At 40.9% G+C, this 27,652-nt stretch overlaps 1 protein-coding gene across 6 annotated transcripts in view; it reads left to right on the forward strand.

Annotated features, from left to right (window-relative positions):
* The window catches only part of si:cabz01090165.1 (uncharacterized protein LOC100333421 homolog), a 315,307-nt gene that overhangs the window by 116,792 nt on the left and 170,863 nt on the right, over nt 1–27,652 (forward strand). For 3 of the 6 annotated variants that reach the window (XM_063907237.1, XM_063907238.1, XM_063907246.1), the window contains exon 2: nt 2,530–2,564. The exons of the other annotated variants lie outside the window; for them this stretch is intronic. The gene's annotated coding sequence lies outside the window, so the exon portion shown is untranslated. The remainder of the gene's footprint in view (nt 1–2,529; nt 2,565–27,652) is intronic. 6 annotated transcript variants of the gene reach the window in all.

Consider the following 27,652-nt stretch of genomic DNA (forward strand, 5'->3'; position numbering starts at 1 on the left):
TGTTTAGCTGCCGGTCAGGGGCACTTTGCCGATCGCCCCATGAGAGAATGATACACTGTCTGTCAGTGGAAATTCACTGTTCAATGAGTGTTAGTTGGTGAAAATGTTGTTTAAATGATTTAAATTGCATGTAGGCACACACACTATTAAGTAAAACTGACATTGATTTAAAAAAAAATATGCAAAAAATATTTTTTCCCCTCAACAGCTGGTGGGGCAGAGCCCCAGCGCCCCCTATGGGCCAGCCGCCTCTGCTACTGCGGTGTCTTGTTGGCCCAACTCGAAGAAGAAGATTTCTTCTAGCCAAGTTGGCGAGCCAATCTGAATGGTTGAAAATGCTGACTGTGGAAGTTATTTTTGGAGTTAGAGTTTTGTTGTACTTTGACTTCCATTATCTCCCAACCTTGTCCAGCTCCACAGTGCTGCTTTTGCCACGTGTTTCTGTTGGTTTTGGTCATCCTGCATTGCTGAACCCTGTAGTCTTGTTGTTCTTATGCTCATTTCTAGCAGCAACAGGAAGTTGTTTCTCGAAAATAAGCTCAGACAGACAAAGTAGCTTCACTCTCACATACTGACAAAACTATGACATTTGACCCTCTGATTCCTTAGCCGCAGTATCCTCAGGTGACTGGTGCTGATGAGTCATGTTACTGGTTCCTCTCCGATGAGACTGAGCTGTTTTCGGCTGTGAAATGTGTGTGTGCTGCTGAAGGGTGTGGTGTTGCTCTTCGCTGTGATCACCTTGCAGTGTTACTTCCACATCAATTAAGAAAACATTTCCATCGAATGGATATATTTATCTTGAAACAAATCCTCAAAGACATAATACCTGTTGTATAAGAGACATAGCAGATCATTTTAAAAGAAAAATGACAGTGTATTAGCATGTGAGGCAGGACAACATGGATTACATGGCACAACAAATCCATATCAATAATAAATTGGATGGATGGCTATGTTTTAATTTTTTTCCAGCATTAATGTAGTTCTGTTTTAGTTGGTTTCATCTGTATTTCAAATATAACCCTTCCTTTTAAAGATGCATCATTGTTATTGTAGGTTGTTAATTACTTTATATAAGGAGAACATATGTACATCATTTAACCCTTTCTTCTAATTTGTTGGATACTATGCTTGTTAGGGCATGATTGGGCCTGCTGGTGGTGTGTGTATTGGGATGTTTATGAAGTGAATATACTATATGTGTGGGTACTGCAGCCAGCCTGCCTGTCTGCTGGACACATTGCTAATAAATTCATGCCTCAGCACTTCCCTTGTTTACTTCTTTACTCATACTTTAAACTATGTACACTGTCATCAGCATAAAAACTTTCCCTGCTGCATGCCATTAGCCCATATACTAAGGGAAACACAATAATAGATTGTTACCCTTCCCTTGATTCCACTCCTCACGCCAGCACTTCTACATTGCTCAGCTATCGTCTGATGAACTGTTAAGAGCCCTCACTGCTTGTTTTCTGCCATCATCTTTAAAAACGCCTCAGCATTAAAAACTGATAATATAATTATATCGGATAATGCTTGTTTAGATGCAGTATGGTTTACAGATGATTAGATCAGACACCTGCTTTCTCTTTTATGATGCACAATCTTGGCAATGATTAGCAGTGGAGGCCTTGACATGATGAATACTGGAGTCTGAGACAGTGTGTGTGTGTGTGTGTGTGTGTGTGTGTGTGTGTGTGTGTGTGTGTGTCTGTGTGTGCGTGTGTGTGTGTGTGAGAGACACATTGGTTCTTATTTTTGATTTCAAACTTAAAAGGGGGCAAACGGTAGGTAAAGTGTGGTACACCCCAACATATTTTTTCACACATTTGCTGCTGCGTTTTTAAAGTGATTCCATTTTCAAGTCGTCTGTTTCTTCTTGCAAAAATATGCAGTTTGGCAACGGATGTGTAAAGATGAAATGAGAATTGGTGCCGTGATGACTCAGGGGGTTCAGCTATATTCTCACAACATCAAATCTGACGAATGAATGCCTGAGCATGTCATCCTCCTCTTCTGCCCCTTCTTTCTCTATATGCTGTACTAAATGTTTGACAGATTGTAGAGTGAAGTGTTACGTGTTTCAGTGCAGCAATTCAGGCCTGATCACTCTCTTTATTCTGTGCCATAAAGCTCCATTATTGACTAAAACTATTTAAGTTAGCCAAAGTGTTGCACCCAGTGATTATTATAATGGGCTCTCTCACTCACACACACACACATACACACACACACACACACACACACACACACACACACTCACTCTCACACTCACACTCACACTCACACTCACACACATACACACACACACACACACACACACACACACACACACACACACACACACACACACACACACACACACACACACACACACACACACACACACACAGATCATATTCTGAAGAGTGTTTCCATAATGTTGCTGCTTCTAGATAAAAGCACTACACAATATTGGTTGATTGCAACAAAAGTTGTAACAAACAATTAACAAAACTTTTAATTTTTGTGTTGTTGTTTCAGGAATCAGGAAGAATTGAAGTGGCTGGATGACAAGGGTAAATATATCCCTTTTTACACTTTTGGAATTGTTACAGATAGCAGTCTGGATCTGATCCAGAGATTAAACTCCATTCAACAGATCTCAGCAGTTGGTCACAGCCTGTGGAATCTACTAATAATGACTGGATAAATGATGGGCTGTATGTTAAGACGGGAAAGTGGTTTAAACAGGCAAATACAGAATTGTGGGATGCATTGTTGGATATCTGAGAGAGTTTGGGGATCAGGCTTGTGAAAACAATAACTGAGTTAAGTGAATCCCTCGAAGACACACATGCAAATCCACACAGCTGGGTTTCTTCTGAGCCATCAGCTCTTTGTCTGAATAATGGACATCAGTGCATAAGAGCAGACATCAGACAGTTCATGTAATCCCGCAGTAATGACAGTATCTGTTCACAAAGGATCCACCTCCCTCTGTTATCTGCAAAATAAATTGTAGCCATTCATCCACTGTTGGGTTCACCAGACCGCAGATAGTAGACTTCCTCTGGAAACAACTGCTGGAGGTGCTAATGTAATCCTTTATTAGTCCAACATCAGGGAAATGTACGCATTTACATTGTGGCTGTTGAACCAATACCAGCTCTGGTTAGGAAATATCTTTCCTACTTACCACAAAACAAAAACGGACTATAACATGGCTCAATTTATGTTTCAGGTCCGGTCTTATTCTCACAATCACGGCTCAGTGGTTCAGGTTCTTTTTAACAAAAAGAACCAAAACATTTAGTTGTTAATGAGTGCTTGGACAGACTTTAAACAATGACCAGGCAACTAATAGCTTTATGCTCTGGTGTACTGTTGATGTAGTAAGAACATTGCATAACACAGCGTTCATTAGATAAGATAAGATGAGATCAGATACGATACGATACGACACGATACGATACGATACGATAAGATACGATACGATAAGATCAGATCAGATCAGATCAGATCAGATAAGACAAGATGTAAGTTTATTAATCCCGTGGGGAAATTCAAGTGTTTAAGCAACAACAGAGAAGAGGAAAAACACAACAGGTTCACACAGGGATATGAAACACACATTTAAAATAAAAGATAACAAATTCTAAAATTCTAAAAACTAAAACAAAATATATACAGATAAGAAATGAGAGTATTGTCAAAAATATACACATGTGCAAAAAGAGAGTACAGGTCAAAGTTATAGTGCAAAAGTGCAGGTGTTATGTGCAGCCCGGGTTATTGTCAGTGGGTCACATGGTTACCCCCTTGTTGTGCAGCCTAATGGCTAGAGGCACAAAGGAGTTTCCCAGGCGCTTAGTGCTGTGCCGAGGTGGGATGAGTCTGTGGCTGAACGTACTCCTCATCTTCACTAGCTCTGCATGGAGGGGGTGTGAGGGGTTATCCAGGATACTGTCCAGTTTCCTCCTCGTCCTCCCCTCAGCCACCTCCTCCAGATTGTCCAGTTTAACTCCAACTACAGAGCTAGCCTTCCTCACCAGCTTGTTCAGCCTGTCAGCATCCCTTTGGTTGGTGTTTCCCCCCCAGCACACCACGGCAAAGAAGAGCACACTGGCCCCCATGGACTGGTAGAACGTCTGTAGCAGCCTCGTGCACACGTTGAAGGAGCTGAGCCTCCTCAGGAAGAACAGCTTGCTCTGTCCCTTCCTGAAGAGAGCATCAGTGTTGTCACTCCAGTCCAGTTTATTGTTCAAGTGCACTCCCAGGAGCTTGTAGGTGTTCACTACCTCCACCTCCTCCCCCCTGATGGTGATGGGGGTTAGAGGCCTCTACTTGCTCCGCCTGAAGTCCACCACCAGCTCCTTAGTCTTGCTGATGTTGAGCTGGAGGTGGTTGTTGTCACAACAACCTACAAAGTTCTCCAGAAGTGCCCTGTACTCCTCCTCATTGTCATCTGTGATGCAGCTGACGATGGAGGAGTCAATGGAGAACTTCTGTAGGTGGCATGGGCCGGAGTTGAAGCAGAAGTCAGAGGTGTAGAGGGTGAACAAGAATGGTGACAGCACAGTTCCTTGGGGGGCTCCAGTGTTGCTCACCAGCACATCAGATACAGTGCCCTGCAGTCTGACATACTGAGGTCTGCATTGAGGTAGTCAGTAATCCAGGCCACCAAGCTGCTTATGTTCAAAGGTGGGGTTCAAAATCGTTTTAGTCGCATCATTACATATTCAGTATAAAGCAGCAGAAAACAAATCATGTAGCATTCCACAAACAACTTCCCTTCTCATTCCTCCCCAGTATAAAAAAATTCAAAGATTTCAAAGATTTTATGAAATATTGTCAAAAAACAGCCATATGTTCTTCCCCACATCGCTTCACATGTGATTTTCTCCACATTTTTCTTTTCAAAGTATTTCTTCACTTGGTTTAACATTTTGGCAGCACACATTAAATAAAGGAAGTGTGCGTAGTGGGTGTGTTGCTGGAGGAACACTGCACAGTGGCTTGGATGGTTGGTTGTGATTTATGATGGTATCTTCCAGTGACATGCAGAGATAGTACCCAAAAGGGGGCTTGAGCACCTATTAGAGAAGTGCCCTTTTTCAAATCAAATTTTTTCACCGATTTGGTGAACCACGGTAAAAAAACAATTAATTGAATTCTGCTTCGGTGCTAGGCTAAGCTAGCTGGCTAAAGTGAATAAGCCCAGAGTTAACATTAGCATTGTATGATGAACAGTGCAATTTGCTAACTGTTCTCGAACACAGCTAAAGCTGTTGACAACTTTACTTAAGAGAATATAAAAACATACTCACAGAAAAGGTGTAATGCCACGTTGGTCCACAGAGCAAAACCTAGTGTTTTCACTAAAAATCTTCTCGAATCGTGTCACATGACATGGCCATCTCATGTGAGCGTCAACTCTCCCAGCGCGATGCAGTCGCAATGCACATTGGGAGTCGTAGTTGTAACGATAAACAAAAAGCGATTTGTAAAAAAAAAAAAACATACATCAAGAGACATATTGTGTAAAGAGAAGTTAAAGATTGTGTTTAACTGCGATATATTTATAATCCACGTCATTCAGTTTCGTTGTGTCCAAAAGTCTTGTAATTAGCAAATTAATTCATTAACAAACTAGAGTCCAAAAAAAAACACATTACTATGGAAAATGCTATGCGACTAGCCATGTTTAGGAAAGTAAACATAGCTGTCCAACTCAATGAAGGCTACTGGATAGGGATCAGAAAGAATAATAAGGAAGTTGACAAAAATAGGCACATCCTTTCCAAAATAATAGACTGTGTCAAGTTCTGTGGTGCTTTTGAGCTAGCCATGCATTGTAAAATGACATACTGTATGTTTCAACTTTGGGTATACGTTAGCTTAAATCAGGGATATTCAACTAAAATTAAACAAGGTCCAGTTCCATTGGTTCTCCAATGAGCGCCTTCTCTCTCTGTCTCCCACTAACTCGTCTCTCCCCTCACTTTTCACTCCGCCTTCTCTGTCTCCCGCTAACTCGTCTCTCCCCTCACTCTTCTCCCCGCCTTCTCTCTCTTTCTCCCACTAACCCTTCTCTCCCCTCACTCTTCTCTCCGTCTTCTCTCTCCCGCTAACTCGTCTCTTCACTCACTCTTCTCTCAGTCTTCTTTCTCTCTGTCTCCCGCTAACTTGTCTCTTCTTCTTGTGTTGATCTCCCTGTATCGCCCACTCGTCTCATTCGCCCCCTGTCGGTGCCGGTTAAAATGGAATCGCCCCGTCAAAATGAAAATCCCTTATTAATGTATTGATTATAGGTCCGGGTCCGTATAGGTCTGCGTCAGGGTCTGGACCCAGACTGCGGTCCACTGGTTAGTGAGCAATGGCTTAAAGTGTGGTATAGCCCCCCTGGAGAGAGATGGACCAGCCGCCACTGGTCTTTCAGATTTCAAAACAACTTACCCCATGTAAGCCACTATTAATTTTTCTACATTCATGCAGCCCAGCAGACCCTTCCTCCTGAATGAGACAGTGATTGACAATCGTTGAAGCTGGTATTTAAAATGTCTGTTGAAAAACAGTGTACCGGCACATTCTGATGTGAGGATTATGTTCGGATTCGGTCTCATCAATGTTGTAACTCAGGCATGTCGGACACATCTGTGAACATATGGCACTGCTGCTATGCCTATGAATAATGTGATTATTACTGATGAGCCACTGAACAGTCCCTCCTGTTTTAAGGTGGCATGAAGGACTTCATTTGTATATCTCACAAGTACTGAATGCTGCTTTTCCCCGGATTAACTGACAGGCAGAGACTGTGGTTTTTATTGATCACCATCCACAGCATGAAAAGACACAGATTGATTGATCTCTAGTCCATCAGTTGAACGAGTGCTGATGGAAAGGTCTGAGCGCTGATGCAGATAGTGTATTTAGTTGATACCTTGAACTAGTGTAAGCACTCAGAGCGTGTCTTTCCATCCACAGTGCAACCTTGCAAACTGTGCACTCCTAATCTCCTAATACTCCTAATCATTTTGCTTTACTGATGCAGAGCACAGATTATAGCTTTATTTTATCGCAAGCACTAATACTCCATCCTAAATACCAGCAGACCCTGTTCTACTGCTAGTGTTTGCTCAGTTTGTTTCTCAGATAATTAAGCATCCAGTTGTTCAAAGACAATACGCTTTTAGCAGCCAAAAGATGTTAATGAAAACAACAAGATTTAAAAAGTGTTTTGTAAATATGTTGCTAAAAAGTAAATTAATTTCCTTTAAAAAAAAAAAAAAAGTTTTAAATTCATGACAGCAGACAACCACAATGCTGAAGTATCAGACGCTGATAGGAGAACATTTTTCAACTTTAATCTACTGAATTGATTTCAAAAGTGGGCTTATTCACACATTAATACTACAGTGTAATGTATAGATACATATATATTTAAGAAGGACAATATAAGAAAAGCACAAGTTTCATGTGTAGGCCATATCTCATTATACTTTTAGAATTTGCTGAGGGCCAATTGAAAATGGCCTGCAGGAAAATTGGTGCTATTGGCTAGCACTCTAACACATTGTATGTGATAGGCTAAGGGGTGTGACTTCTTTAAGCATTTAACCAATCAAAACAGAGCCAGCCAGCTAACCAATAACAGCACACTGGACTCTGGTTTCAGACAGAGGGTGAGAAGAGGTGCTGCAGCACAGGCAGTATGGGAAAAATACAGAGCTTTCTGAACATTAAAGCATGGAGACATGTTCCAGTAGGGGCAGGAAATACTAAGATCAACCTGAAAATGACAATCATTTATTTAAGTTATAAATCAATTATTATTTGGGTAATTTTTAAACACAACTGAGATGGAGCTGACTTCAAAATCCTTTATAGTGCACAAACAGCAACAGAAGCAAGCGTGTTCCAGCAAGGTGCATCACTGTTGAGTGTTTACTGGAAACACTTTATATTGTCTTGTGAGCATCCTTGGATGATTTGAAATGTCAAGCATGTGCCAACAAATGTATGTTTTGGTGGGTTTCCAAATTGGAGAATATTTTTTCCTTTGCATGTGTTTTCTTAATGTTAAATGTATTAAGCTCTCGGGACACTGTACTATACCCTTTCACCGTATGAATGTGTATTTCTACTTTGTACAGAATCTATATGTAGCTGTGGGTTCATTTATATTCATGTGCCTTAAGAATGTATTATGCTAATGCATAAAGTGTGCGTGCGTGCGTGTGTTAGCCTATAAATTCCCTGTTGTTTTATAAAAAAGGTAGCCTTACTCAGACTAAGGCATGGTAAAGGTTTTGATTTTGGTTAGGAAGCTGGCGTACGATGAGTATCTAATTCACATGAAAAAGGTAAGGTTAGAGAATAGAGTAGAGATTAGAGTTCTGGTTTTACGTGGGACTAAGGAAGTCATATTTTTTTGTTTGAGAGGTAAGGCCTTTTTCTCATAGACTTTTATACAACCAGACTGGTTTCAGTTGAGTCACACCATGCTGGATGTTAGAGAATGCGTGCATCCAGGTAGCTGCAGCAGGCCTGAAACTATGAAAGCCTCAATCCCAGTGGAATCAGTCCAGAACTCCTTGATGGTCAGCAGTGCAACTGGGGAATTTAAGAAAACCTTTTCTGTTTTTATGTGAGCTCTGGCAGACTTGAAGGTCAAGTTTCACCTTTGCTTAACTTGCGTGATTGGCCCCTAAAAACAAATGGATGTATTTTCGGTCTTCAATTGTCATGGTAGTGAAATATTATATTAGCAAACTACAAACTGCACAATACCTCTCGTACACATTTCACAGTTATTGATCACTTCAATGTTGGAAAACAAGCTAACAATAATTGAAAAGGGGCTATACATGAACAACAGTGTGCACGGAGAACACTTCATTCCTTGAACGTCTCCATTACGTGTGCAGCAGTAAGGGAGGAAATTAAACAGGAAACAGATGGATTACATGACACTTCATTTCACCAATATGGACAGTAAGTACCAAAATGTGCACACCTGATGCATTTGAGTTTATTTATTCATTGAGGCCTTTCGAACAGTACATTTTAAAAGTCTTTACATAGAGTAAAACATAAAAGAGGAAGTAAAAAGAAGCAGAGCCAAATATGGAGCTATTATCCTGCCATAACTATACAAACAAACTATACATGTTTTCAGATGCCCTATGATTCACTAACAAACACTAGTTCATGTAGTCTGCTTCACATCACCCTACTCCCCAAACAGACATTACACAAACACATAATCCCTAGGGAAGAAATACAAATAAATACAACAAAGAATTATAAAAAAGTAATACTTAAATGAATAACATACAAAAGTATACAGATGTTGACAGTGTGCTCAAAGTCAGTGTGACTCAAAAGAGAATACTCCAAACAAGGCCCCTATTTTTGTACTCGTAGAAAACAATGTTTTGTACTTGTAAAAGCTATGCTGTATTTGTGTATGAAACATGATTTATTAGAGCAATGTAATGTGTTTGTTTGATGGATACGTTTTTATTTGCAAAACCAAATGTATTAGTTTGTAGATGGTGTTTTGTATTTGTAAACCACACTGTGTTTGTTAGTGACTCACAGGACATTTGTAAAACATGTGTAGTTTATTTGTAGAGTTATGGCAGGATATCAGTTCCATACAAGAGCCAATGAAATGAACATCTTACTAATAACATTCCAATGTATTCAAGATGGAACCAGAACCCCTCTTTAAGGACGGACACTTTGTTATTTTAACAACTGTGTAATCTTTCTTAATTTAGTAAATTATTGAGACTGATGTTAATATATTAATATATTAACAGTATCTAACAAAATGGGGAACAGAAGTGGAAATAAATGGCATGAGGCACCAGACTATTTAAATGTTAGATCATTGGGCTTTTATGCCAGCAAACTGTTAAAGATGTACCTCTGTGCTGCAAATATATCAGATATCCAATAAACTATAATTTGGACTAGTCCAATTCTGAAGTTCTGAAGGAGAAGCCAAATGAAATTATTTTATCCCCATTTAAATTAGCAAAGAGCTAAATTGGAAGTTGTCCACTCTGATGATAAAGTTCTCCTGTACGGCTAAAAGACTACTCCATTTTAATTTTGTATTAATCTGATATAAACTAATGCTTCAGAAGAGCTGATATGTTTTCCAAATATATTAATTAGGTATTAATCAAAGGATCAGAAATTAAACTAAAGTTATTAGTTTTTCTTTTCTTAATGAGACATATTCCCTGTTTGAGCAGAACTTCAGTCCAGTTCCACCATCAAGTGCTTTTCTTCTACAACTTCAAACGTTTAACATTCCCCCTTTAAAAAATATTTGATTGAGTTCCAGTAGACATTCTCAGTACCGTTCTTTTGAATTTATTCCTGCTGATTTATCTGAAGTCATTAAAGTTTGTTTCTGTGTTCTTTGAAGTTTGTTCAAACCAATACCTTTGCGGCCAACCAACCGCTGGGGGAAAGGGACTAATTAAATCATACCCATGTCTATAATGCTTAATAAACCTACTGCTAATGCATAGTACCTGACTTTTTTGCTGAAATTGAAATATGGTGTCCGGTGTTGAAATGATGTCCAGATCTGGGGCCTCATTTATAAACGTGGCGAATGACCAAAATAGGCCTACACCAATTTCTAAGCACTCTTTGCGATTTAAAAAAAACAAACTTGACAGGAAATGTGCGGTCCACCACGCACACTCTGACCCATGCATATGCTCAAAAATGGGAGAGATGAGAAACTGCGACACCATTGGCAGAAAGAAGAATGGAGAGAAACATGTGGAATAATACCATAAATCGAAATATTACCTCTCATGTATCATATATGAAGAATTCATTTGCAAAAATGAACAAACGCCTGTTTGAGACTTCTGAGTGCACACTCAAAACATAACTTTGAGAAATAAATAAATACGGATATGTTATTGAACACCCCCCCTCGAATATGTTCTCTTACATGTTATGAAATGTATTCTCATAAATGATGCGGTAAATAGAATTACGTTTTAACTGACCCCGTTTTGCTTACGATTGCATGGTTTTACTATATACAGTTATAATCTAATATCATTTCTAAAAAGGAAGGAAGAGTATGTTACATTTGAGTGCCAGACGCAGAGGTGTAACCCCCCTCTCCCTCCCAGTCATGACTCCGTAGGGATTCCCCGATCATTTCTGACAGCTTATCAAGGGGGTGCGGGGCACACGGACTCTGCCTGTGTGAAGCTGTGTGTGTATTGCCATTAACTTATTCGGTCTGCATATTTATTTATTTTGTTGACGATCCGACTTTCTGAGGCTCTTTGTTATCTTCAAACTGCGTCCACCAAACAATATGATTCACTTGTCTGCACCCCCCCAACAAGAACCAAAATCTTACTTGGTGTGGAATATATTTTTTTAACTGTTCTGTCAGGCAGTCAGTCTAAATGAGTATTCATACGGGACGTTTCTTTGACTATTTATAGGCAAATATGGGCGTTAAGTGAAGTCCGCAAAAGCTGAGCTCCATTTAGAATTGATGGTGATTTATAAAGGGAAACCGGCGTAGGACGTGCGTGTGCACTGTTTTAGAAATCGGAATATTTTTTTGCGTATTTACTTCCTTTGTTCGTATGTACGCCATCTTCTCACTTGAATCCTACGCAAAGCTTTATAAATGAGGCCCTTGGGCTTCATTCACAATATCAGAGTGATATATTTTAATATAAGTGACATCATTTTAACCCTAACATTTATTTAGGTTCTGTCCCTATTGTTATATCTGTCTATGCTTGTTTATGAAAATGGCTGCTTGATACACTGTGAATGTACCATATATTAAATATGCAATAAAACCAAAACTTCAAGGTATTAAAGCGCCTTTGAGTTGTGGCATTAGTACTGCGACATCTACCACTGCTGACCAACTGCCTGTGAAATCTCCTCCTTTTGTCTCCTGCCTCTCTATAGGAGATGGTTTAAAGTCAACTCTCATATTTATTCTCTGCGAGTTCAAATTGAAGCTGACTTCCAGCTCCTCGAGTTCATGCTCTGACAGAGCTGTTATTCAGGTCTTTATCAGTCTTTGTGCACCTTTGTTCTCAGAAACACTGCTGGTTCTTCAGCTGGACTCTGACACCAATTATCTGGCCCAGCTTCCCATACTGGCAGCAGACACCATCTGCCGCTCTTCCACACACCTCTGCTCTCTCACCCTTTTCATCAGTCTGTCTGTGTCTCTCTGTCCCTGCCATTCTGTCTCTGCAATCGTCACTTTGTCTTTCCGACTTTTTGTTTAATATCTTTGTTCTCCATAAAGTTTCACACTGTGTCCGTGTGTCATTATTATGTCATGGCACCCTACCTCCAATTGTATGGGAAGAGGGTTCAGCCTCCTGACAGCCCGAAGGAAAAAGTTGTTCTTTAGTCGGATGGAGCTGGACCTCAGGCTGTGGCCACAGACAGGAGTCATAGGGCTTTTCCTGTTTAACTTGTTATGCAGAAGGTTGATTATTCTCTCAGAGCTAGCTAAATACATGGGACTGGGGGATATATCTTCAGAATAGTTTTTTTAGGAGCTGTGTCACCTCATTGCTGCAGCAAATGTCTCATCAATTCTCTAACCATAACTTTTAATAAACCTCCAGCGTCTGCCATCAAGTGGAACTCTCATGTGTTCTCATTCTGTTTCGAGTCCCTGCTCCAGAAGTTTACATTGCAATACCCTTCCTTTCTTTAAATAGAGAACATATATTTAAATGAAGGAGAAATGTATATATTTCTGTCAAGTTTCATGTCTTTTTGTTTCAAAAAATCAAACAGTGATACTTCATCAGACAGCTAGTTTGAGTCCGCAGTCTACTGACTAAATGAATAATCCCATTAGATGACTCCGGGTGTGTCTTATTCAGCTCAGCAGGCGCACTGATCAATTGGTCACATGGCTGGAATGAATTGCTGCAGCTTGTTGCAATGTTGTGTAGTCAATCAATATTTGTGAAAAGAGGAGATATAAAGCTTTATTAGCCTTGATCAGTGGTGTGAAAGAACTCCTGCCCTGGAGTTCAGAGAGCAGAGGTTGGTTTGATAATCACGTTTTGGAGGCAGGTTTCACATTTCATGTTCACGTTAAAGTTTGTATAGGTTGACTTCTTCGTGATTTATTTCGACACATAACCACATTGACTATTTGCAGAGCCAAATCAAAGATTGTAAGTGAAATGTAATGGATAGTAGGAGTGAATGCCCCATACGGTCTGAAATCAAAACAGTTGGAGACAAGAGTGCCAGAAGTACGGGATTATGTGCAGCGAGGCGGTCATTATTGGAGAAAGAACAGCTGACATGAAGCAGAGGGAATTTGATCATTGTGACCTATTTCCAATAATGACGCCTCGCTGCACCTGTTTATTACAAGGCCACATACTAAACAGACTAACGACTCCACTCCCAATTGTAATTGAAAGGACTGTTTTAACTTGAAAATGCTGGTATTGCTTCAGCAAAAAAAAAAAAAAAACTCAGTTCCCTGGTGTACCAACGATTGGAGTTATGGCAACAAAAACTGAATTTAAAAGGAAGACAGCTCTGGTAGAGGTTTTCTGTGACTGTCCAAGTATGTTCACAGTCTCCACTAACAAGTCCTTAAACACTGCAGAGCCCAGGCCGTTTTCCTTTTAGTGTTTACTTCCTGTCTGCTTCTGCTGTTCTTGTTAGTGTTATTTATTAATACACACACACACACACACACACACACAGAGACTCACACACACACACACACGTACACAAACTCTCTCTGCTGAGAGCGCTTACATGCAAAAACTCTTTTTCTTTTTTTTTCTTTTACATTATCTGTTGCAGTTGTTTAATCAGGGAGGAAGGCTGTGGCACTGATCTTCAGATCAGGGGAGCACAAGTTCAATCACCACTTCAGTCTGAATGTCGTTGTGTCTCCGGGCAAGTAACTTTACCAAGTAATCTAATCAATAATAGAAGCATTATTCCACCACCTTACATTTGAATAATATCTGTGTTACATATCATTGCAATTTGAATACATTTAGGGTTTTGACAGTAGTCAGACAAAAACATGAGGTATTTTTACAGCCATTATAGAGATAAGTCAAAAAGAGGGAAACAATGGGAAATGGCATGAAACAAATGTAGGTGTACAAACACAGACGCTGTGTTCTGGTTTGACCTTTATAAACACAGTCCGTGGGTTTGTCTATTCAAACCGCACACACACAAACAAACTGCTTCCTTCTACAGCACACACACAATCCTGCTCACAGAGAGAGCTACAGCTTCCTTCAGCATGTTGTTAGCATAGCATCAGGTATGTGGAGGACCCCTACCTCGGTTTTAATTGCATTCCTCTGGGCTCGACTCGTCCCCCTGGAGAGTCAACAGCTTTCTTCATGCCTTCATCTTAAAAAGCCTTATTTACTACCATGGCAACCACAAGGACTTCTTGGATGTGAGTTCTGTTAGCAGTTGATTTATTTTTTTATTGGACAGAAATAAAGGGCCGGCCCTCCGGTACTGCTTTGCGGGGCGGAGTGGGACTAGGGAGGACTGGGAATCATGATGGATGCTGTGATGTAATGAGTCTTGTATTTTATTGTTTCCTGCAACAACAAAAAAAAAAGTAATTAACTTGGTGGAATTGTTGCCATATATTATAGATTGTGAATGAATGTTGGATTTGTACCTTTGCCTACTCGATATGCTGTGATCCACAATCCAGTTTTCAGCGTTTTTGATTGATTGAAAATGTAATTTATGTAGAATACAAGTCCCAATCCTGGAACCCATCGACCCATCTAGCCTCTTTGAGCAAAGGCAAATATGTCTCAGATTCTGGTGCAGTAAGGGCAAATAACAAAACAGCATTTTATCATGTTAGGAATATTGCAGTATGACCATTTCTCTCTCAGGCCAGTACAGAGACACTAATGCACGCTTTCATAACATGTAGAATCTATTACTTCAATGTACTACTTTTTGGCCTGCCTAAAAAGAATATTACACCAACCGTACAACTGCTGCACAACTCAGCTGCATGTGTTTTAACGAGGAAACAGAACACACATCACCCACATTTTAAAGTCTCTGCACTGGCTCCCCTACAAACATTTTAAAATACTTATTGGTTTTTAAAACTCTTAATGGTAATTTTAACCTCTGAGCACTCTAGGAACCTCAGGTCATCTACTGGAATTTAAATCATGATAATAATAATAATAATAATAATAATAATAATAATAATAATAATAATAATAATAATAATAATAATAATAATAATAATAATAATAATAATAATAATAATAATAATAATAATAATAATACAACTGTGGGACAGCCTGAGGACCTGAGGGGCAGCTGTCAGCATTCAGAATCAAGACACTCTTTTTTAATTTGGCTTTTAACTGAATTGTATTTCTTCTTATTTTATTTATTTTCATTGTGTGTATCAGTGGTGAACCATCAGGGCCTTCAAAGTATTCAGAGAACACCTTAGAACCCTCAGATAAAAAAACAAAAAACGAATTAATTAGTCAAATAAAATGTAATAAAAGGTTAATAAAATGATTATATGATTATATGATCCCTGTGTTGTTGATCTGTAATATTTCATTGTGACATTGATGTGTTTGTCTTTCTCGGTGAATGCACTACGCATTTGGGTGGTTTTGTGTTTGAAAAAATATACAACCAATCAGATATTTTTCTGGGTCTCTGGGAAGAATATCCTTCAACCAGGGTATTCTATATCCTTGATAGAATGCCCTGGTCCTTAAACTGAATGAGAGCGTACGTTTGGATTGACAAAATATGTGTGTCTAGGTCCAGTTGTGATAGACACGGTTCGCAACTGGTGTGTGTGTGTGTGTGTGTGTGTGTGTGTCTGTGTGTCTGTGTGTGTGTGTGTGTGTGTGTGTGTGTGTGTGTGTGTGTGTGTGTGTATGTATGTATGTATGTATGTATGTATGTATGTATGTATGTATGTATGTATGTATGTGTATATATTTTTGTACGTATATATATACATATATATTTTTATTTTTTAAAATTTTTCTTTTATTATTTTTATTGCAAAGGCATGTGTTATGATTATTAACTGGGAAGGGGGAGACATTACTGTTTTAGTTTGTGAATTGTCTATGAAATTTTGTAAAGCACATTGTGTTAGCGCTGTATATACAGTACAGTTGTGTTCAAAATAATAGCAGTCCAACAGAACTGATCGGTTGAAATTATATTTCTACATGGCAAATAATTTACTAGTAGGTGTAGTAGAGTCATAGAAAACCAACAGACCCAACAGTCATGACAACCATGCTGCTGATTCTGTGTAATTGAATTGAAGATTGAAAGGGGCGTGTTCAAAACAATAGCAGTGTGGAGTTCAATTAGTGAAATCATTAATTCTGTGAAAAAAAAGGTGGCCCTTATTTAAGCACGAAGGCAGCACATGGTTAAGTGCATGTCTCTCTGAAAATCTGAGTAAAATGGGTCGTTCCAGACATTGTTCAGAAGAACAGCATACTTTGATTAGACAGTTGATTAAAGAGGGGAAGTGGAGAAAATGATCGGCTGCTCAGCTTAAATGATCTCAAATGCTTTAAAATGGCAACCAAAACCAGAAAGACGTGGAAGAAAATGGAAAACTACCATTCGAATGGATCGAAGAATAGCCAGAATGGTGAAGACTCAGCCAATGATCAGCTCCAGGGTGATTAAAGAAGGTCTAAAGTTACCTGTGAGTATTGTAACTATGTAGCTATGTGAAGCCAATCTACCGGTAATAAGCCCCCGCAAAGTCCCATTGTTGAAAAATTGACATGTACTGAAGAGGTTACAAAGAACACATCGACTAGCCGAAAGAGAAATGGCACTACATTTTGTGGACTGATGAAAGCAAGATTGTTCTTTTTGGGTCTAGGGGCCACAGACAGTTTGTCACAAGACCCCCAAATGCTGAATTTAAGCCACAGTACACTGTGAAGACCGTGAAGCATGGTGGAAGAATCATGATATGGGGAAGTTTCACTATGGTATCGGGCCTATTTATCGCATACCAGGGATCATGGATCAGTTTGTGTACAGGAAAATACTTGAAGAAGTCATGTTGCCTTATGCCAAAGAGGAAATGCCAAGCGAGCAAAATCTTGGTTCCAGACCAACAAGATTATGTTATGGAATGGCCAGCCCAATCCCCGGATCTTAATCCAATAGAAAACTTGTGGGGTGTGTAAGAAATGTTCGTTTATTTGAAGCCCAGGAGTCGGTTTAAAAGAAAGAAAGCAAAACTCCCTTAAAAGTTATAAAAGGAGTATTTAATAAAAGGATGCAGCAGTAGGTTTTACAAAAGTTTCACAGCTGTGGCTCAATAGCCCGGGACACGCGTCCACAGGCAACTGACTGAGTGGAGCTCATCAGTAGTTACTGTCTGGCGGTCCGGAACAAAAGAGAGCTCGATCTCACAATACAAACATGTTTTATCGAACCACCCCTTTCCGACCATACAATAAACAACTTCAAAATAAGACGCGCCCCGCTCTCGTGCTCTCATTGGTTGGTAGCGGGGGGCTGGATCCTCTTCTATAGGCTGACGTCGTCGGGGGCGGGTCCTCTAATGACGTCACCGTCGCCATCTTGTTAGCGAAGTCTTGGAGCTCTGTCCTACAATATTCTATTATGCAATTCTTAGGAGGTTTATCAGGTATTAAACAGGCAATAGTATCATTGCAGCATCAATGAGTGAGAGGTAGAGGCGGTGTGTTTAGTATGTAACTCCACTGGTCCTTCTCCTTCTACTCATATGTACAATACAATATTAGCTTTATGCTATCTGAGCAGTGCTTAATTTGTAAATCATAAGGTGCCGGAACGCAAAGTACATGACAGCTCAGGGATGACGAGACGCGTACAGGTCCCGGAACGTATACATAAAAGGTGCTGAAAACAACATGAAAATGTCCACTTGCAACGCTGTGGGACATACAAGCCTCGATTTCAAATAGTATCCATGGTATAAATGTTATGACGATAATTTACAATTATTTTAGGATAGTACGCACAACGCACAACAACAACACATCACCACAGGTGGGACTTCAGTATACAGCCAGCAATCAATTTCTCAACAGGTTTAACGTGTAAAAAAAAAATGTATTATTCAAAGATTGGCACGGCGGCCTATTAATAGACAGTATGTTTGCTCACCATATTTAGTTGTTTAAAACACCCCACATCACGAGCATGTCCGGATTGTCCTCCATCTCTTTTTTTCTACTTTTACTGCGTGTGTCTGTGGCAGTTCTGTGTCCTTTGGCCACCCAGGACCTCACGTACGGGACTGGATTGAATTTAGCCAGGGGGGGTCCAACAAGATTTAGGAAGAGTAAAGATGACATGGTGGATGTGAGCAAAGAGCTACGGTTGGGAGTGCAAATCAAGTTCATTTGTGAAAATCCGCGCTCACATTCAGCACTTGCAATTGGAATGCTGTTGACAGCAACAAGTAACTCCATCAGCTCATCGGGGGGGTCTTTGCCATCTGAGTCTCTGTACCTTCTGTAGGCCCGTATGACTGCGCGCGGGTTGGCAATGTTGAAGCGCTGACACAGTGACTCGACCTCAGTCTCTCCATACAGCGCACCTGCGTCCTCGGGCCAGTATTGTGCGTAAAGCACCTTCAACTCCTCAATGAACTTGTTATATCCAGTTTTATCTGGCATCCGGCCTCCTTGAGATAACATACGGTCCTCCAAGTTCTTGGCCACAGTTAGAAAAAACTGCTTGGGGTCGAGTGATCTGTCGCTTGATTTTCCTCCATTCAGCGTGATGCCATGGAAAGAGTTTTCCTCAATTCCCCTTTGGCTCAGTTCAGTGTAGCGACCTGGCCGATCCGACATGGCCTCAAGTACCCTGATTTCCCGACAAATTGACTTGTGTGCTGAAATGATGGTAATGTCTCGTTTTTGAAGCTCGACTGAGAGCTCAGATAATTCTTGCAATGCATCGCACATTATGCCTAAATTGTTCACAAACGCATGCGAAGATAAGCGCATAGCAAGCCCACTGTATGTTTGCTTTGTGACACTGTTACGGGAGGGATCTTCTGATGCAGTTTTGAAATGCTTGTAAAGTGCTGGGTAGTTCTTCCACACTGCTTCAACGGTTCTAAAACTTGATGCCACCCATCTAGTGTCTAAAATACGACCTATTTTGCATAGCTGGACATCCAAGCTCTCAGCTGACTCTCTCAGCTCCATTCGATTTTTGTTAGATGTGCTATACAGTGCATATATCTTGTCCATCAATATTTTAAAGTGATTTATAGCACCCATCTCTTTCACTACGTCTGCGACTGCAAGCTCAAGCCTGTGGGCTGAGCAGTGCCACACAGTAATGTTGGGAAACATGGCCTGGAGCCGACTCGCCACTCCGCTTTTACGCCCTAACATAACCGAAGCACCATCACAAGTTACTCCAATGAGGGTCTTAGAGAGAAAATCCTGTGTCAAATGCAGGCGCTCCAGAGCAGACAACAGTTTGTGGACAATACCTTGAGCAGTTAGATCATCTAGCTCTACGAGTTCAGTAAAAATGTTTGTAGGCTTGTCCATATCGGGCAACTGAGCCCTAATGTATATTATCAAGCAGCTCTTTTTGCTTAAACTGGTTGACTCATCCAGCATTACACTGATTTTGGGAGTGCACTGTACTATTTTTTCAAACAGTTTTCTTTTCATTTCTTCAGAAATATGTTTCTGTATGTTTCCACATGCAACATCGGAATGTAAAATTCTCCCCATATCGAGTCCATTTAATTCTTGGCAATCAATCTCCTGTTCGAAGCCATATGCGGGACGGTGGCGTTTAGCCTCCTTGTAGGCCTACGCCGTGCGAAATACGCGAGCTGTAGTGGCCATCTGTTCAGACTGACTATTAATTATAGATTGTCCTAAAGTGTCCACTTTTGCCTTTTCGAGAATGTTTGCTGCTGCTAGGTGAGCCTTGGTACGGGCATGTTCAAATACCTTTTTTCTAAGTGCGCGTTGCTGTTTTATAATATCTGAAGCAGATGAGGTTACTGTGCATAAAACCCACTCTTTTGCCAGTTTCATCCCCGACGTCTTCTCTGCCCCCAAAGTCCCCACCCGCCTTACACGTTGTGCAACCCAAACCTGATTTTCCCCTAAAAAGCCAGGGATAGTAAGTCTGCTTCACTTTTAGCTGAGCTTCTGTCCAAGCAGTTGTGCATCCCATCCCTGACCTGTCGCTGGACGTCCCACACTCCTCTACGCTCTCCTCTCCTACTGACTCTTCCTGCTGTAAGCCTGATGTCGCGGTTCCACTTGCCTGCTCCAGCTGTTGTACCGGGCTAGTTGATGCCAGGGTACCCACCGGTTGCTGTTGGTGGTCCACCTGGCCGACGGTAGCTGGCTCCTGCTCCGGCTGGCACTGCTGACACGGTGCCAGCCTCCTGCCCGGGCTTGGCTAGCTGTCGGTTAGCTAGCTGGCTAGCTGTTGCGGCGCTAACCTCCTCCTGGTTTTGACCATCAACATGACCGCTGCAGCTGCCCTCGTCGCTGCTTGTGGAGGCTTTTCTGACTCGTTTTGAAGTGTCTATTACCTCTTCCTTCTTTTTGAAGAAAGACAGTAAATGTAACTGTCTTTTTGACATGCTTGCATTTAATTAGTTTCTTCCTCTCTGCGAAGTGCTCCTCATGTGGCGAATTTCAAAAGTGAACGCGTTTGTCCGTTGGTCCAGCTTTTCAGTGCGTCAACACAGATCTCCGACTCTTTCAAATCTTAATCTTAATAAACGACATGAAATTCTTGGGATTTTTTTCTGTAAATTAATATCTGTATATTTTATTTCATTTTAACCATTTTTTTTTTTTTTTTTTTTGTGAGAGGTACCGGATCTGCCCAAATAGGTGCCGGAACACAGGGTGACCAAAATGAAGAGGTGCCGGATCCTGTTCCGGCAGGATCCGGCTCAAATTAACCACTGTTTTTAGCCTCAGATACAGTGGTTAATTTGAGCCGGATCCTGCCGGAACAGGATCCGGCACCTCTTCATTTTGGCCACCCTGTGTGGACCAACGGACAAACGCGTTCACTTTTGAAATTCGCCACATGAGGAGCACTTCGCAGAGAGGAAGAAACTAATTAAATGCAAGCATGTCAAAAAGACAGTTAAATTTACTGTCTTTCTTCAAAAAGAAGGAAGAGGTAATAGACACTTCAAAACGAGTCAGAAAAGCCTCCACAAGCAGCGACGAGGGCAGCTGCAGCGGTCATGTTGATGGTCAAAACCAGGAGGAGGTTAGCGCCGCAACAGCTAGCCAGCTAGCTAACCGACATCTAGCCAAGCCCGGGCAGGAGGCTGGCACCGTGTCAGCAGCGGGTCAGGTTCACCGCCAGCCGGAGCAGGAGCCAGCTACCGTCGGCCAGGTGGACCACCAACAGCAACCGGTGGGTACCCTGGCATCAACTAGCCCGGTACAACAGCTGGAGCAGGCAAGTGGAACCGCGACATCAGGCTTACAGCAGGAAGAGTCAGTAGGAGAGGAGAGCGTAGAGGAGTGTGGGACGTCCAGCGACAGGTCAGGGATGGGATGCACAACTGCTTGGACAGAAGCTCAGCTAAAAGTGAAGCAGACTTACTATCCCTGGCTTTTTAGGGGAAAATCAGGTTTGGGTTGCACAACGTGTAAGGCGGTGGGGACTTTGGGGGCAGAGAAGACGTCGGGGATGAAACTGGCAAAAGAGTGGGTTTTATGCACAGTAACCTCATCTGCTTCAGATATTATAAAACAGCAACGCGCACTTAGAAAAAAGGTATTTGAACATGCCCGTACCAAGGCTCACCTAGCAGCAGCAAACATTCTCGAAAAGGCAAACGTGGACACTTTAGGACAATCTATAATTAATAGTCAGTCTGAACAGATGGCCACTACAGCTCGCGTATTTCGCACGGCGTAGGCCTACAAGGAGGCTAAACGCCACCGTCCCGCATATGGCTTCGAACAGGAGATTGATTGCCAAGAATTAAATGGACTCGATATGGGGAGAATTTTACATTCCGATGTTGCATGTGGAAACATACAGAAACATATTTCTGAAGAAATGAAAAGAAAACTGTTTGAAAAAATAGTACAGTGCACTCCCAAAATCAGTGTAATGCTGGATGAGTCAACCAGTTTAAGCAAAAAGAGCTGCTTGATAATATACATTAGGGCTCAGTTGCCCGATATGGACAAGCCTACAAACATTTTTACTGAACTCGTAGAGCTAGATGATCTAACTGCTCAAGGTATTGTCCACAAACTGTTGTCTGCTCTGGAGCGCCTGCATTTGACACAGGATTTTCTCTCTAAGACCCTCATTGGAGTAACTTGTGATGGTGCTTCGGTTATGTTAGGGCGTAAAAGCGGAGTGGCGAGTCGGCTCCAGGCCATGTTTCCCAACATTACTGTGTGGCACTGCTCAGCCCACAGGCTTGAGCTTGCAGTCGCAGACGTAGTGAAAGAGATGGGTGCTATAAATCACTTTAAAATATTGATGGACAAGATATATGCACTGTATAGCACATCTAACAAAAATCGAATGGAGCTGAGAGAGTCAGCTGAGAGCTTGGATGTCCAGCTATGCAAAATAGGTCGTATTTTAGACACTAGATGGGTGGCATCAAGTTTTAGAACCGTTGAAGCAGTGTGGAAGAACTACCCAGCACTTTACAAGCATTTCAAAACTGCATCAGAAGATCCCTCCCGTAACAGTGTCACAAAGCAAACATACAGTGGGCTTGCTATGCGCTTATCTTCGCATGCGTTTGTGAACAATTTAGGCATAATGTGCGATGCATTGCAAGAATTATCTGAGCTCTCAGTCGAGCTTCAAAAACGAGACATTACCATCATTTCAGCACACAAGTCAATTTGTCGGGAAATCAGGGTACTTGAGGCCATGTCGGATCGGCCAGGTCGCTACACTGAACTGAGCCAAAGGGGAATTGAGGAAAACTCTTTCCATGGCATCACGCTGAATGGAGGAAAATCAAGCGACAGATCACTCGACCCCAAGCAGTTTTTTCTAACTGTGGCCAAGAACTTGGAGGACCGTATGTTATCTCAAGGAGGCCGGATGCCAGATAAAACTGGATATAACAAGTTCATTGAGGAGTTGAAGGTGCTTTACGCACAATACTGGCCCGAGGACGCAGGTGCGCTGTATGGAGAGACTGAGGTCGAGTCACTGTGTCAGCGCTTCAACATTGCCAACCCGCGCGCAGTCATACGGGCCTACAGAAGGTACAGAGACTCAGATGGCAAAGACCCCCCCGATGAGCTGATGGAGTTACTTGTTGCTGTCAACAGCATTCCAATTGCAAGTGCTGAATGTGAGCGCGGATTTTCACAAATGAACTTGATTTGCACTCCCAACCGTAGCTCTTTGCTCACATCCACCATGTCATCTTTACTCTTCCTAAATCTTGTTGGACCCCCCCTGGCTAAATTCAATCCAGTCCCGTACGTGAGGTCCTGGGTGGCCAAAGGACACAGAACTGCCACAGACACACGCAGTAAAAGTAGAAAAAAAGAGATGGAGGACAATCCGGACATGCTCGTGATGTGGGGTGTTTTAAACAACTAAATATGGTGAGCAAACATACTGTCTATTAATAGGCCGCCGTGCCAATCTTTGAATAATACATTTTTTTTTTACACGTTAAACCTGTTGAGAAATTGATTGCTGGCTGTATACTGAAGTCCCACCTGTGGTGATGTGTTGTTGTTGTGCGTTGTGCGTACTATCCTAAAATAATTGTAAATTATCGTCATAACATTTATACCATGGATACTATTTGAAATCGAGGCTTGTATGTCCCACAGCGTTGCAAGTGGACATTTTCATGTTGTTTTCAGCACCTTTTATGTATACGTTCCGGGACCTGTACGCGTCTCGTCATCCCTGAGCTGTCATGTACTTTGCGTTCCGGCACCTTATGATTTACAAATTAAGCACTGGCTAAAAACAACATCCTGTGTTACTACCGGAAGTGGACAAATATGATCCGTCCAGAAACAGTGAATTATCTTTTAAAGTTCCGCTCTAATATATTGATTATTTCTAACAGGTGACATCAAAAATGCTGTTTCTGAAGCCAAACCAAGAAATGCAGAGGAATTCTGGGGTGTGGTCCAATTGTCCTGGGCTGGAATACCTGTTCACAGGTCACCAGAAGTTGGTTGACTTTACGCAAAACACAGATGTGAAGCAGTTCTCAGAAACAGTGGTTATACCACTAAATATTAGTTCAGTGATTCCCAGGAAAGCTAAATCTTCAAGCATTTTTCAGTTCATACAGTAAATATTTGAGTTAGTAAAGAAAAATGCAGACACACCTAACAGCCTAAAAATAACTTTTCTTTAGTTTCTGTAGAGTAAATTCTAATTTGATAATTTTTTCTTCATGTTTTGATTTGGAATAGAATGTGCAGTGTTCCCAATTCATTTGTGTGTATGAAAATAAAAGCTACTATAAGGATTTTGAGCTTTACTCAGTTTTTTAAACACACTGCTATTATTTTGAACACAACAGTAAATACAGCTTGATTTGGTTGATTTGATATGATATGATATCCAGCCCATACTTCCTCTCTGACTGTGGAAATTGCTTACAAGCGGTTTAGCAGCTTCAGGTTCAAGAATAGAGCTGCAGAATGTAGCTGCAAGTAAGAGAAGTTTCAACATTCCAAATGGTGTTCCTTCTCTTTGGCCTCCCCTCTGACTGTTGGTCTCCTTACAATGAGGGCCCACTCAGAAGTGATTGACTACAAACCGAACCAGAAGGCTACCAATATAACATTTTGACCCATTGTCTACACAGTTGATGTTCTCATTGGGGTATCTGTTTTTAGACATGACAAAAGCTCCAATAAAATAAATGTATTGTTGTGGAATTTTTTAATTCAACTTTGGTTGTCTGATGTATTGATCCAGCTGTTCTAGGATTTTCCAGGCTGTAGTTCATTGTCTAAAGTAGTAAATCAGAGCTGTGCTGATAGATAAGTCAATCATTAATAAATCAACTGATGGAATGTTAATTGCCATCAGTTGCTACACAATATGAGCACAACGCGAGTGTGACTATCAGGAGAAAGAGCTGCAAGGATTTGTCAATGAGTTGATACAGATCAGCAAGTATTTTAATGATAGAAGTCAAGTGTTTGACACTTGTGTTTTCAGTTTTGACAAAACAATGGCTATTTCAACATTTCATTGACCAAAGGATCATTTAATAAAAATATGCATATTAATGGAATATTGGCAGTTGCAGCCATATGAAGAGAGGTTACAGAAGTCCCTAAGTCTTTTCATTATAAAAATGTCACTTTGATCAGTAGAATAACTTTACTTAACGAATCATCTCTAATATCAGATAAACTGGTATTCCACTCCTCAGAACAGACCTATATGCTTTAGTAGAGCAGGAAGCGGCCCATTGACATTAATAATGATTGATATTTGCAGGAGCATATTAATTGCGTTGGAATGCTTTGATGGGATTCCGACAGGATTCCTGACAGTCAATTAGCGTCTTGTCTTCCATCCCTGCAGCTCAGGGAAACATGAGGAGACTGTAAAACAACAACCAGGCGACTAATCTGAAAAGAAACATGTATCTTCAAGTATCTGGCACAGGCTTCTGTAAGAGGTGGGGGAGGAAAAAAGAGGAGAGTGAAGGAGAAACAGTGAGGTGTCAGGACTGAGCCAGGGCCAGGATGTATCTTGGCCTCCAAACAGAGAGGAGGGCAGTAAATGCAGCTGTTGACTGGCAGTAATGGGAGCAGGCAGCTTCTGGACTGCACACAAAGAAGGCAGCCAAGTATTGACCCAGCTGACAGTGAGCTGCCAGAGGATGATAGTAACACTGGGTCACATTTCTGCTGGAGCGCCTTCAATTCATCAACCCAGAGAGTCTGACTCTTACAGTCGGAGGCTTAATGAATTGTTGAGATCATATACAAGTGTGTGTTTGTAGAGGCTTTACTGTATATCAGAGGCTTTTTATATCAAATTTAAACTTTGTTTTGACAGCGGTTTGGTTTCTTTTCTTCTCCTCCAATTTGGTATTGTTAAATGTTTAAAGTTGTAATGTTTTGTACTTTTATGATATTGGCCAGCCTTCAACATTGGGAAGATTTGGCCAGTCTGTCTATCCATTGCTAGTCTCAAGTAATCCTGGACCCATTAGCCTAAAACTTGGCCAAAATATACTTTAAGGTATAGAATACAGTCTGAGACAATCTACTGTAACTTTAAAGTATTTCAAAGCTTCTCCTCTCCTCTGTAAGTCATTTGTTGCACAGAGGTGGAAGAAGTATGCACGTCTTGTACTTAAAAGTAGTAGTACCTTAATAAAGGAAGACTCAATTACAAGTAAAAGCCATGCAATGCAAATGTTACTTAAGTAAAAGTACAAATCAGCATCTAAATGTACTTAAAGTAGCGACAGTAAAAGTAGTCATTGTTTGATTGGTCCATTTCAGAATAATATCTCTGATATGTTTTATAATTATTGATCATTAAAGTGTTCTCAGAGCTGGTAAAGGTGCAGCTAGTTTGAATGGCTTTGTATACTGCAGGGTAGCTGCTGAATTTACTCCAGGTGAACTAAAGTCTGATTTAAGGGCTGATTATATTTACCATCATTAACCCAAATCCTGAACTGTAGTGGAGTAGAAGTACAAAGTAACATAAAATGTAAATACTCAAGTTAAGTACAAGTACCTCAAAACTTTACTTAATTACAGTACTTGAGTAAATGTACATAGTTACTTAACACCACTGGTGCTACAGGATGTTATAAACCTGACAGCCACAGAAAGATTTGAAATGGAGCATCTGTAGATTAATCCCAAACCCAAAATGTTATAATCCACTAAATACGAGATGAATAAATACATTTTGTGTGATTTGTAGCTAAATTGACAGCAAGACAGCTGGGAAGGAAACCTGAGATGTGTTTGTCTCTGGCTCAGTAGAATATTTCCCTGGCTGAACACAATCACTGCATGATGTTTATGTCTTTACTCCTGAGAAGTAAGGTTTGTTCTTAAATTTAAGCAGCATGGCCAGTGAAGAGCTCAAACTGCAATGCAACAATGAATGTACAAGAATGGTATTCTAGACGCAAAATAAAATTATGCCCTTACCAAACATCTACTAATGCTAGCATATAGCATTAGTAGATGAAGTTACCTCGGTAACCCCAAATCCTGCTTCGTGGTACAGGCCTCAGGACAGCTTCACCAGCAGAGTCCTGACTTGACGACTCATTACTTCAAGGCTCGGACACTCTTTGGTGGGTCTTATGACTTTACTAATACAGAACCAGGGACTTTAGAATTGTTGCAAGCACTTTCAAAAATACTTCTTTTTGTGTGATGCAGGGAATCAAAAATGGATTCAAAATATTGATACATTTGTCGGTACTGCTAAATCAGTAGTGTATTAAAGTAACGAGGATGGTTGATCGTTGACATTGGTGGCAATGATTCAAATGTGGTTTAAGTAAGGGGACAATGTAGTGAGGATAACATATCAAACCCAAATGCACCAC

This window comes from Eleginops maclovinus, chromosome 18, assembly GCF_036324505.1.
Source record: "Eleginops maclovinus isolate JMC-PN-2008 ecotype Puerto Natales chromosome 18, JC_Emac_rtc_rv5, whole genome shotgun sequence".
NCBI classification, from domain to species: Eukaryota; Metazoa; Chordata; class Actinopteri; order Perciformes; family Eleginopidae; genus Eleginops; species Eleginops maclovinus.